The sequence below is a fragment of the Tachyglossus aculeatus genome, chromosome X1 (genome assembly GCF_015852505.1).
Source record: "Tachyglossus aculeatus isolate mTacAcu1 chromosome X1, mTacAcu1.pri, whole genome shotgun sequence".
Taxonomy (NCBI): Eukaryota; Metazoa; Chordata; class Mammalia; order Monotremata; family Tachyglossidae; genus Tachyglossus; species Tachyglossus aculeatus.
In genome coordinates this window covers 85,048,849-85,062,671 of record NC_052101.1, presented here as the reverse complement: position 1 = coordinate 85,062,671, position 13,823 = coordinate 85,048,849, and the positions used below count along the sequence as shown (strand labels likewise).

The window sequence follows — 13,823 nt, the reverse complement described above, 5'->3', positions numbered from 1 at the left end:
TATTTAACTGCCACTGGTTGCTCTCCCTTATGTAGACCCTGAATATTCTAAAGCCAGCTTTTTGGCAACTAGACAATCAACTTGGCAAAGTAGCATTAAAGGAAAAGGGTGAGTGGCATTTAGTAATTAATTTTATTACCTACTTCTAACCACCACCCTTTAGAGGTGCTGAGGCCCAGAAGTCACTTGCCCTAGGTCAGTGAATCCAGAATTAGAACTTGAGCATTAGTAGTGGGAGGTCTCCAATCAGCACAAACTTCATGATGGCCATTTTAGCCTACAGCCCTAATTTTTTACATTAGAATTTGATAATCAAAAGTTCTGAAGACTACCATCTCAGTCAAAGCTCGGAAAGTTACAACAGAATGACACACATAATGTTTAAACACCATATTTTACTGAAGAACATCACACTCCCAGAATACCAATATGGCTTTAGATCACAACAGACGTGATTTTTACAGTATAGCAGAATCAGAAGTGCAGCGAGGAACACCAAGACCGCTATACTTCTTGACAGACCTTATAAAAGCTTCAGCAAATCTGGGCTTTGGAAAGCTACTAAGTAAATTTCCCTGCCGGCCTTCAGAGGTCCAGGATCCCGAGACTACTCCAAGTTATTTGGAATAGTGCTTTTTGCATTCATGGAATGGCCTGTTGTAGGCATCAGGACTAAAGGTGCCCCTTCTGGTTCCACCTCCAACTTTCTGAACCATTTTGATTCCTCTCTCACACTCCTTCTCTTTTTCTCCATCCCTACATTGATCCTTGGGGACTTCAATATCTGCATGAATGTTCCTGACGACCCTTCGACTGCCCACTTTCTATCACTCCTTTAACTCCACTGACCTCCTGCTCCACCCCACCTCACCCACTTGATCTCATCATTTCTAGTCAGTGTACAATCTCGTCACTCACCAATCCTGAAATCCCTCTATTCGACCACAACCTCCTCACCTGCCTTCTATCCCACACAACCCCTCCCCTTAAACCTCCAAACTTTTGACTCCATCCAATTTTCTCAAGCCACCATGCCCCTCTTAGTCTCCATACCCAAATTACCTTCCCTCGACCAAACTGACACCCTCAACACCCTTTCTACTGAACCCAATTTACCCGCTCCGCTATCCCTTCATTGATCACGTACCATGAACCCACAGCCTTGGATCACCTCTACACTCTGCTTCCTTTGTTCCCATGCATGAGACAGAGCACTGCTGGAGGAAACCCAGATAACAGGCCAACCCTGTCAACCATCTCAAACTCAACCTTGCTTGCTTTAACTCTGCCCTCTCCTTTGCCCGGCAACAGTATTTCTCCATCCTTATCGACTCCCATGCCCACTGCCCTCACCAGTTGTTTCACATGTTCAACTCCCGCCTCAAACCCCGTCTCCCCCACCCCATCTCTTGCCCCTAATGACCTGGCCATGTACTTTACTGAGAAAATTGAAACGACAGACTGTACGCTCATTGTTGGCAGGGAGTGTGCCTACCAACTCTGCTATATTATACTTTCCCAAGCACTTAGTTCAGTGCTCTGCACACAGTAACTGTGGGAGTCCCTCAAGGCTCAATTCTGGGTCCCCTTCTATTCTCCATCTACATTCACTCCCTTGGAAAACTCATTTGCTCCCATGACTTCAACTACCATCTCTACATGGATGATACTCAAATCTGTATCTCCAGCCCTGATCTTACTCCCTCTCTGCAATCTCACATTTCCTCCTGCCTTCAAGACATCTCTACATGGATGTCCCCCTGACACCTCAAACGTGTCCAAAACAGAACTCCTTATCTTCCCACTAAAACCCTGTCCTCCCCGGTGTCTTTCCCATCACTGTAAACATCATCATCACCCTCACTGTCTCACAAGCCCATAACCTTGGGATTATCCAACTCATCTCTCTCATTCAACCCACGCATTCAGTCTGTCATCAAATCATGTCAGTTCAAGCTTCACACCATTAAAATCCACCCTCTCCTCTCCAAACTGCTACCACGGTAATCCAAGCACTTATCCTATCCCGCCTTGATTACTGTATTAGTCTCCTTGCTGACTTCCCTGCCCCCTCTCTCTCCCCACTTCAGCCCATATTTCACTTTGCTGCCCAGATGACTTTTCTACAAAACCCTTCAGTCCATGTTTCTCCACCCCTCAAGAACCTCCAGTGGCTGTCCATCCACCTCTGCAAACAGAAACTGCTTACCATTGGCTACAAAGTACTCAATCACCTTGCACCCTCCTACCAACCTCACCTCTCTGATTTCCTTCTACATCCCAGCCCACACACCTGGCTCATGTAATGCCAACCAATTACCTCGACCTCATCTACCATGCTGCCGACTCCTCGCCCACGTCCTCCCTCTGGCCTGGAACGCCCTCCCTCCTCATATCCAACACACTATCACTCTACCTACCTTCAAAGCCTTATTAAAAGCACATCTCCTCCCGGCCTTCCCCAACTAAGCCCTCATTTCCTCTTCTCTCACTCCCTTCTGCATCATCCTTACACTTGGAAACGCACTTTACTCACCTCACAGCACTTGTGTATGTATCCAAAATTTATAGTAATGTCTGTCTCCTCCACTAGGCTGTAAGCTCACTGTAGACAGGCAATGTGTCTACCAACTCCGCTACAGTGTACTCTCCCAAGTCCTTAGTACAGGGTTCTGCACACAGTAAGTGCTCAATAAATACAATTGACTGAGTTAAACACAACTTTTTCCTACACATCCATGGAAGAAGCAAGAGACCAAGACGCTGGTGCCTGAAAAGGTGTTGATCCCTCCTGGAAGATGTCATTCATGAATAACAACAACAACAACAACTAGGCTCTCAGTATGGGCCAAACCCTGTAATGAGCACTGGGGTAGGTAGAAGATAATCAGGTCAGAAACCACCCCTGTCCTTCATTGAGCTCACACGCTAAGTAGGAGGGAGAACAGGTATTGAGTCCCCATTTTACAGTGGAGGAAATTGAAGCCCAGGGAAATGAAGTGACTTGCCCAAGGTCACCCATCAGGGAAGTGGAAGAGCCAGGATTAGCCCCCAAGTCCTCTGTCTCACAGGGCTGGGTTTTTTCTATTAGGCCCCACTGCTGATTAGACCCTAAAGGTCCATGCAGGAGCACACATTAGCAGCCATGCACATGATTGTGAACAGTTCTGTGGGGCCAGCTAGACAAGAAGTTGGGAGAAAACATGATAATGCCCTCAGCCTGCACCAGGAAAATCCCTACACACAATTAAAGATCTTCATTGGCCATACGGAACTAAATGCCATCAGTGAATTGTTACCAGAGCAGTCCACTCACTGTCCGCCGATTCAACAACAAGACAGGGATGGACAAACAATCCACTCAAGGTCAGTAACGTTTCTTCAGGATAGTGTGGTGATAAAACCCAATGTCTACAGCGCGGAACCACCTCCTACAAGGTTGTGAATTCACCACAGATGACATCTGCCTCCTTGGGCAATCCCATCAATGTAACCTACATTCAACACTAAGTAGCAAGAAAGGATCACAGCCAAAGAGGTCTTCAAGTGAAGTCAGGCTACTCCCTTCAAGCTATGTTCACCTCAACACATCTTGGCTGTGAGGGACATGTGCATAATAGTAGAGTTCTCTAATAGCTGCTTGCTGTATGGTGAATGAAAGCAAGAGTCCACTGTTGGGTAGGGACTGTCTCTGTATGTTGCCAACTTGTACTTCCCAAGCGCTTAGTACAGTGCTCTGCACACAGTAAGCGCTCAAGAAATACGATTGATGATGAGTCAGGGGAGAAGGGGGAGGAAACCGATAGGAAATGGAGAATACGCACTTTAAGAATGTAGTGAAGAGCAGCCTCAGACAATACAGCACCGCAGCTGAATGTTAGGAAACAGGCCAATCTGCCACACTGCAATCAAGAAAGGAGTGGCTGTTTTTGAGCAGAAGCTTCATGAGTATCATGACATCAAGGCAAAAATGCAAACAATGACAGGGAGCAAAACCAACAAGAGAAAGTCAGGATTTGCCCTTGTAGGATCGGGACTGTTGGTCTTGCACTGATTTTCTTCAGTCACATCAAAACCCATGAGTACATTTCACCATCAGCAGCACCATCTTCTAATCCCGAAGACAACAGAAGATGCCAGATGGGCGCGTGTGTATTATTAATGGTATAATCTAACATAAAACACCATGTTGAAAAGTCAGAAAGCCCATAGGCAAAGTACCTGCTTGTGGATCGCAATGCAACCCTCTCGGTTTTTGTCACTCTCCCCAACACCTGATTTTCTTTTCTGAGGGGAAAAAGCAAAACAGTTTAACAGGATGCATTTCTATTTTCTCCTTGAGCTAAACAAAGTCTTCATTCACTCAAAGTCTTCCATCCCCAAAATTTAAGTTTACACAAACTTGTTTTCTCCTGGTCTTAATCATGTCTAACAAAGTCCCACCCGCAACCTATCACTGTTATCCTCATCTGGTATCCTGTGCCACTAAACTAGGCCTATTGGGGCTATTTCCCCAAATTCGCCTCATCACTTTATAAGAAAACTGCCTACTTATCCAAGCAGACTTAGTACAGTGCTCTGCATGTGGGCCCTCAAATGCTATTGATTGATTAGATCGGCTGCATGGGAGACAGCCTCAAGGAAAGTTCCCCAACTCTGTGGGACCAGTGAAGAAGTGGCTCCACTTTCTTTGGATATCTGCTAATAATAATAATAATGGCATTTGTTAAGCGCTTACTAAGTTGATAGTAGCTCCATGATGACAAGTAATCAATAAATCTAGTCCAGAAAAAGTTAACATAGGACAAAATTAAAGGGCCCTTAAAAATCCCAGCTGTTTGGGAGGCTGGTTGAATCAAAAACCTTTTCCATCACCATTCACTTTTCTTCAGAGCAATTCATTAGTATGCATTCCCTTTCCACCCTGCCAAAAGAAGTTGCAGGGTACAAGTTATTTTGGGAACCACACAATTCTGGCCTACTGATGGCTCCTCCCCAATGCAACAAGCTACTGGGTTGAGGCATGAGTTTTAGAAATTCCAGGTACAAATTAGTGAAAAGAATAGTAAACTATCCTTATCCAGTTGAATGGTGGTCTTTGTATAATCCAGCACTGAAGCTTCCATCTCTTTAAGCAATACTTCAGTGCAATATTGCTAGCAATGCGGCTTAGTGTAAAGAACACAGAACTGGGAGTCAAGAGTCAACCTGGGATATAATTCTGGTTCTGCGACTCACATGCTGTGAGTGGCAGAAGTCCTTGGGCCAAGATCACCCAAGCTGGGTGACCTTGGGCAGGTCACTTACACTGCATTGCACATAGAAAGCACTTTAACAAATACCACAATTAACAACGTCTCTGTGTCTCCATTTCCTCATCTGTAAAATGGGGATTAAATTCCTGTTCTCCCTTCCTCCCCTTAGACTGAGACAGCCCTGGAGGGCACAGACTGTGTCCAATCTGCATGTACTCTATCCCAGTGCTTGGCGCATACTAAGCACTTAAATACCATCAATGGCTTTTGAGTGGGGTAGTACTAAGAGGTTGGAAGACTGCAGTAGAGTTGGTAGACATGATGCCTGTCCACAAGGACTTTAATCTAGAGGGGGAGATAGACATTAAAATAAGTTGCGGATAGGGGAAATGGCAGAATATAATGACATGTATTTATGAGCTGTAGGGCTGGGGTATCAGAATTGCTTAAGGTATAGAGAGCAAGTAGGGAAAACAATGGCTTAGTCAAGGAAGGCCTCAATTATCACTACTACCAATACTAAAGGCAGGAAGGAATCAGGTTGGATTGTTCCCATTTTCAAAGATAAGGAAGTAGGAAACACTCACAATACCTTACTGTGCCTGCAGAGTCAGTTTGTGGGAAGAGATGGGCTTAAAACCCAGTTTTCTGAATCCCCATCCCGGGCTCTGTCACTACACCTTACCTTCCCGTTAAGGTTAACAATTATTCTAAATTGTTCTAAAACATATGGGTAAATGACTGACATCCAGAAAGAGGTGTTCTCCTATGGGTGTAATAGCTTGGGAGATGGGGGCGTGTAGGATGGGCTAAAAAAGGACCAAGAGACCTCAGAGGAATTAGCAGCAACCTGATTTGCTACGTTAAATTATTTACTGGTTGCCACACAATAATACGCTTCCCTGCACCACAACACACACCCACCCACAACCTAACAGTAAAAGCAGCTGCTTTTCAGAAAGGGGATAGGCGAAATGTTTCCTTTCTTTTCAAGGACGTAGCTTTGGATCCCAAAGGCAGTTACATACTTGGGGATGAGGAGATGGTTATCTTTATTAAAAAAAAAAAACCCAGAAAACTAAAAACACAAAAAACCCCTACACACACATAAAATTTCCTATAATGGATAAGAGAATGCAGTAAATCAGAAATAGCACTGCAACTTTACATTTGCTATGCTGAATGTATATCACGGGATTTGAGTTATTTCTCCTTTTATGGTATCTGTTATACGCTTACTATTTGCTGTACTAAACACTGGGGTAGATATATAAGCTAATCAGGTTGGACTCAGTCCCTGTCCGACATGGGGCTCACAGTCTTAATCCCCGTTTTTCAGATGAGGAAATTAAGGCACAGAAAAGTTAAGTGACTTCCCCAGGTCACACAACTGACAAGTGGCAGAGCCGGGATTAGAACCCAGGTCCATGCTCTATCCACTAGTGTTTACTGTGTGCAGAGTACTGAACTAAGAGCTTGAGTAAGTACAGTACAATAAAGTTAGTAATCATTTTCCTTGCCCACTAGAAGTTTACAGTTTACAGGATACGGAACTTGCATCTTAAAGAAAATATTCATACTACTGAATTTGATTATACTACAGTCTCCATGACTTTATACCTGATTGGTCTGTTCTTTAAAAGGTGAATTTTCACTTTTAAGTGGAAACTAGGCTTTACAACTAGATCAAGAAAGTTTAAGAAAAAATTGTTTGCCACTGTTTTTTTTCCCCAACATTCTAAAAGCACACTGCTTAGTCATATTTTACTCTAATGAAATATTAGTCCCAAACACCTTGTGAGCTAACAAAAAAAATCCACAAAAACAGCAAATTATGGCTGTAGGATCAAGAGATCACCGGATGCTGCATAAACTTCTATTGAAAAAAGAGGTTAGCAAAGAAACTAAGTCCATACTGTACAAACTTTCAGAGGTACGCATTTGAGCTATAGAAGTGAGCAACTATCAAACCCTCACAAAATGCAAAGCTGATTTTAATTTAACTACACATTACAGAAACAACTGAAATGACCTGCTGCTATTTGGTGGAAAGCAAGAGAGCAAGAAAGGTATTTTTGCATGTGTGTGTGCTATACTAAGTCACACAAAACGATAGATTAATGAGAAAGTTTATCAAGCACTGCTGTTCTCTGGATTCTACAAGTTCCTAGTAAAACACCACTCAAATACTTAAACACCAGTTATCCCCAGGGGAAAAAAAACACAATATGTAAATAATTGGTCTTTTTATTGAGAAATTAGATATTCAAGGAAAAACAGAAACTGATCCCTGCGTGCACAGCAATCTCAGAAAGAAAGGGCTCTTGCTACTCCTTGGCTCAAAGTGATAAGGGACAAGAACAGAAGGCACTTCAAAGATAAGGGACTGATTTAGGATTATGGTCTCTATTCTCTCCAATTTTCCCCTCCCTCCACCCCAGAAACCTTCCTTCATTCTTATGAATCTGTGCCCCACTTAATAAACTCTCAATTACCTGATCAGAAGGGGTTGGGGAGACCAATGGAGAACATTAGACCGACTCAGATCTGGTCTTTATTTTCACCGCCAATACAGCCTCAATACATGAACGGACGTCCAAACCTTTATGCAAGTTGATGAAGTGACGGGTTGTTTTTTTGGGGGGGGATGTATGTGGGGACATGAGACGGGAATTTTGGAGGACGATAAGCCCAATTCTGATAGGGTAGTGCAGTTCCAAGGACACAGGGACTTTTAAATTATGCATACATACATGGAATAAGGAAGGGTATAAATACATACCAAAGTGCTAAAGGTGGCTGATGGATATCAGGACTTAATGAGGGACAGGCTTGTTGGAGGTGATGAGATTTTAGAAGGGCTTTGAAGGTAGGGAGAACAGTAGCCTGACAGTGCCCAGCACATAGTAAGCACTTACCAAATACCATAATTATTATTATTATTTTTAAAGGACAGTCAGTTCTCTTCCTCTTCCCTGCGCACTCCCTTCTCCCACCACACCCCAGCTCTTACTCTTTGTCCCTCAACCTTTTCTACTGCCAGCCGCTGACCTCTAACACCCCTCAACTTCCTCAAATTCAACAGATCACAGCTCTGCCCATCTTCAAAGTCCTTCTGAAATAATCTCTCCTCCCGGAGGCCCTCCCTGATTAGTCTCACCTCTTCAGGTTATAGTCCTCGACTGCCACTTTAGCACTTCTGCACCACCTACACACTGGTGTACTGAACCACCCATAGCACCTATGTACATGTCTTCCATACCCTATTATTTAAGCACTAACACATACCTATATCCCCCTTTCCTCCTTCTGTCTAAATTATTTTAATGTCTGTAAAATCCTTGAGGACAGAGCTCATGCCTTTTATTGTACTCTACCAAACAGTGTGTGTCACACAGTAGGAGTTCAATAAATACCATTGATTGATTGAAGGTGGAAAATCTGGCTGGAGGAATGGAAGGATACAGGATGTAACGTGCATGAGGAAATGGCAAAATTTAACATGGGTCTGAATGCAGAAGTAGCTTGATCTTTCTTTTCTGCAGTCTCATATTTCCTCCTGCCTTCATGACATCTATACTTGGATGTCCTGCCTTCACCTCAAACTTAACATGTCCAGAACAGAACTCATCTTCCCACCCAAATCCTGTCCCCCACCCTGACTCTCCCATCACTGTAAACAGCACCACCATCCTCCTCGTCTCACGACCCCGTAACCTTGGTGTTATTCAACACAACTCTCACTCAACCCACACATTCAACCTGTCACTAAAATCTGTTGGTTCAACCTTCTCAACATCACTAAACTCCGCCCTTTCTTCTCCATCCAAACTACTACCAAGTTGATCCAAGCGCTTATCCTAGCCCACCTTGATTACTGCATCAGCCTCCTTGCTGAGCTTCCTGACTCTCCCCATTCCAGTCCATATTTCACTCTGCTATCCATCCAGATCATTTTTCAACAAAATCTCAGTCCATCTTTCCCCACTCCTCCAGAGGCTGTTAACAGAAACTCCCTACTACATGTTTTAGAGCACTCAACCACCTTGTGCCCTCCTACCTTAACTCCCTGATCTCCTACTACAACCCAGTCGGCACACTTCACTCCTCTAATGCCATCCTACTAGCTGTACCTCCATCTCTTCTATCTTGCCAACAACTTCTCGCCCACGTCCCACCTGCCCTGAACTCCCCTTCCCCTTAATATCTGACAAATGATCACTCCTCCCAACCTTCAAAGTCTTATTAAAAGCACACCTCCTCCAAAAGGCCTTCCCCAACTAAGCCCTCATTTCCTCTACTCTCCCTTCTGCATCGCTCCCGCACTTGGATTTGTCACCACTTATGTACATATCTCCTCACTCATAACTCCCCACTCTCGGCTTCAAGGCTGTCCATCACCTCGCCCACTCCTACCTCACCTCCCTTCTCTCCTTCTACAGTCCAGCCCACACTCTCCGCTCCTCTGCCGCTAACCTCCTCACTGTACCTCTTTCTGGCCCGTCCCGCTGTCGACCCCTGGCCCATGTCCTTCCCCTGACCTGGAATGCCCTCCCTCCGCACATCCCCCAAGCTAGCTCTCTTCCTCCCTTCAAAACCCTACTGAGAGCACACCTCCTAAAGGAGGCCTTCCCAGACTGAGCCCTCTTTTTCCTCTCCACCTCCCCCCCCCAGCACTTGTATATATATTTGTACAGATTTATCACTCTATTTTACTTGTACATATTTACTATTCTATTTATTTTTAATGATGTGCATATAGCTTTAATTCTACTTGTTCTGACAATTGTGACACCTGTCTACATGTTTTGTTTTGTTGTCTGTCTCCCCCTTCTAGACTGTGAGCCTGTTGTTAGGCAGGGACCGTCTCCATATGTTGCCGACTTGTACTTCCCAAGCACTTAGTACAGTGGTCTGCACGCAGTAAATACTATTGAATGAATGAATATCTGTAATTTATTTATATTAATGTCCATCTCCTCCTCTAGACTGTAAACTTCTTGATGGCAGGGTACATGACTAACAATTCTTTTATATTGTACTCTCCCAAGCCCTCAGTACATTAGTCTGCATACAGTAAGTGCTTGATAAACGATTGATATGGGCACTGAAAAACAATGAGTTGAGGACACTAAGGTTGCAGGTTTCAGGGAAAGGAAGGATGGTGGGTGGTGTCAGCAGCTCCTCAAATTCAATATCTGTCCTGCCTCCCACTTAAGACTGTGAGCCCTATGTGGGATAGGTACTGTGTCCAACCTGATTATCATGCATAATAATAATAACGGCATTTATTAAGCACTTACTATGTGCCAAGCACTGTTCTAAGCGCTGGGGAGGTTACAAGATGATCAGGTTGTCCCACGGGGGGCTCACAGTCTTAATCCCCATTTTACAGATGAGGTAACTGAGGTACAGAGAAGTTAAGTGACCTGCCCAAAGTCACACAGCTGGCAACTGCAGAGCTGGGATTTAAACCCATGATCTCTGACTCCAAAGCCCTTGCTCCTTCCACTGAGCCACGATGCTACCCCCACCACTTAGTACAGTGCTTGGCACACAGTAAGTGCTTACACACCATCATTATTACTGTTATTACCAGAGACTGGAAAACTGGGACATGGGAAGGAGGGGAAAAAATAAAAATAAGCCAAATGGGCCCCATCATTCCGTGTTTCAAAGCTATGGGTGACTATGACACTTCAACCGAGTAGATTGTAAACCCCTTGAAGGTAAGGCCCTTGTCTAACTTTTTTTTGTATTTTCAAGCACTTGGTACAGTGCTCTGCACCCAGAAGATGCTCAAAAGAGTACTACTGATTGAGTAGTATAAGAATTCAAACCAGCTCATCAATCATCCTGAAAAAGTTATACAGAAATGGAACGCTGAAAAAATCTGGTCATAAAAGGTCCGGGTGGACTGAAAAAAATTCATCTTTCCTCCCTTTATGCTGTTAGACATACAGAATGCACTAGGCCCACTTTATTGGCTAAGGTTCTTGTATATGAGAAGAGCTTAGTACAGTGCTCTGCAAACAGTAAGCGCTCAATAAATTCGATTGAAGGAAAATTCAAAACTTTTTATCTTTATATATATGTGTGTATATATATATATATATATATAACCTGTATATATGTATATATGCTTGTACATATTTATTACTCTATTTATTTATTTATTTTACTTGTACATATCTATTCTATTTATTTTATTTTGTTAGTATGTTTGGTTTTGTTCTCTGTCTCCCCCTTTTAGACTGTGAGCCCACTGTTGGGTAGGGACTGTCTCTATATGTTGCCAACTTGTACTTCCCAAGTGCTTAGTACAGTGCTCTGCACACAGTAAGCGCGCAATAAATACGATTGATGATGATGATGACGATCTTTTTAAGTACCCATAATTTGGCCAAATCCAAGAGGGAGGGTCTACAAGGTCTAAAGCCTCCCCACCAATGGGGTTACCGGATCAGTGAATTGTATTTATTGAGCGCTTGCTGTGTACACAGCACTGTGGAGAGTAAAATATAAGAGTTGGTAGACACGTTCCCTGCCCATGACAAGCTTAGTCTAGAAGGAGAGTCGCCAACCTCTGGCTGGCTAGTTTGGGAATGAAGCCCCAGTGTCCCCAAAAGAGAAGGGAAGGCAAAATTGTCACCTTCCTAACCTTAGGATCCTGAGAAGGATGGGACCGATCCTTTGCCCCATATGACCAGAGGAAATCAAGGATACTCTCCTCTCTCATTAGCTGCCAACTGTTTGCTCTACGGTTGTTGTTGCTATTATCTTATTTTAGTCAGTTTCTCTACCCTGCTTCCCTTACCCTAACCTATCCTCTCCAACTTTGGATTGAACCCTTTATGGGAAGGAGCTGTGTCTACATCAAGATCAATGTATTATTCTTCCCAGAACTTGGTTCATCATCATCATCATCAGTCGTATTTATTGAGCGCTTACTGTGTGCAGAGCACTGTACTAAGCGCTTGGGAAGTACAAGTTGGCAACATACAGAGACAGTAAGCACTTAATATTTTTTGCAATCAATTGGGCATTAGACTCGGGAGTTCAAGCATTGGCATTCCACTTCTCAGTTTCCTATTCTGGGAAAGCTAAGAATGACGACAATCACAATATCAAGATACTGCCCTTTCAAAGCGATGAGCACAAAATGCTATCCTACACCCCACCCCCATTTAAAAAAAGAGAGCTGAAGCAAAAAGAGTGTTGCAATATTTCAAGACAAGAAGAAATAAAGTCGAGATTAGCTAAAGCTGCAGAACTGGGAGGCCATGTTTACACCTTCCCAGAAAAGTTATGGGCAATGCCAATACCTAACAAACCAACCTACTGCAGGTGGTCAGTACATTCCCCATCTCAATTGTTTAAAAGGTAACCAAGACAGATTAAGGGCTGTGGAGAAGAGACAATCGAAAAGCGAAACTCATCTGGAAGAGGTCCTTACAGGCCCTCCAAAACATCTTCTAAATTATTATTTTCATGCTGTTACCATTTTCTAGGAATACCAATCTTTTCAAACAGTTCAAAAGAAGGGGTAGCTTTAAAAATCTCGAGGCTAAAAAAAAAGAATCTACTGATGAACAGGAAGATACTGTTCAAAAAGGGTGGATATCAAGTTTGGTGGATTTATACAGAACCCCTAATTTAAACTATTCAGCTACTCTCAGAATCAGACTGCTTCCAGAGCAAAACAATTTACATTAACCTCGGCTGTAGATGCTGGGGCAGCAGAAATACAGATTTGGTCTTGAAACTGCACTTCAGAAAGACAGCCAGCACCTCGACAAGTTTTATGCTCAGTTGAGGACCTCTAAGAGAACCTCAAAGAGCTGTGGCGTTTAGAAATAGAGGTGCCTGACCCTAATTAGAAGTTAGAGGCCTAGGAGAACCCAGGGAGAGGAAATAAGCACTAGGGTTTGTGAGGGAGAAGTAGATGAGGAAATGCGGTGGGCTTAAAGATGTACGTAGAAGGTGCCAAGTTGAGCAGAGTGGACTCCAAGGCAGTTTGTATTTTCCAGTTTATTCTCAAAAAGTGAAAGCGCACCTTGGATATATAACTCATTGCTGTAAGAAGCTGATTTACTAGAAACAGAGATGGGTGCAATTCCACGTTTGTAAGCGCTCTACAACGCACCCATCTAGAAGACTTCAGGCTATGGCAGCTGGGTCAAAAATATAAGGTTGGCTCCCTTGTCCCACTTCAGGGCGAAGTCAACAATTACGAGGCGGGCGGGCGGCGGGGGGGGGGGGGGGGAGAGTGGTAGGGAGTCGTGGCGCCTTGCCAATTCCCAGTGATACTTTATTGAGAGTTGATTTGCACCCCCGGATTCCCCTCGATCCGAGTGAGGCTGCCGGCTCCCCTGGGACGTGGAGCAGCCCTCCCGCGGGCAGGAGGCCTGTTTCTTCAGAATCGCTTACTGGGGGGGGCGAGGTACAACTTAAAAAACAGTCGGTAGGCCCGGGCTCGGTACAATCCGTCCGCCTGCGGGTTGTCTCGGGCGCGGTTTTAGCGCGGGTGGGCTAGGCCCGGGTGATTACCTCAGGTCTAGGGCTGCC

General features: G+C 44.1%; 1 protein-coding gene across 4 annotated transcripts in view; it reads right to left on the bottom strand.

Moving 5' to 3' along the window:
• The window catches only part of CTCF (CCCTC-binding factor), a 56,382-nt gene that overhangs the window by 41,498 nt on the left and 1,061 nt on the right, over positions 1–13,823 (bottom strand). Inside the window, exons 1-2 of one of the 4 annotated variants that reach the window (XM_038772154.1) lie at positions 4,222–4,266; positions 3,825–3,902 (exon numbers count right to left, since the gene is read on the bottom strand). The exons of 1 other annotated variant lie outside the window; for it this stretch is intronic. The gene's annotated coding sequence lies outside the window, so the exon portion shown is untranslated. Of the gene's footprint in view, positions 1–3,824; positions 3,903–4,221; positions 4,267–13,823 lie in introns of those variants that run through there. 2 more of the 4 variants (XM_038772155.1, XM_038772157.1) reach the window with 2 other exon arrangements.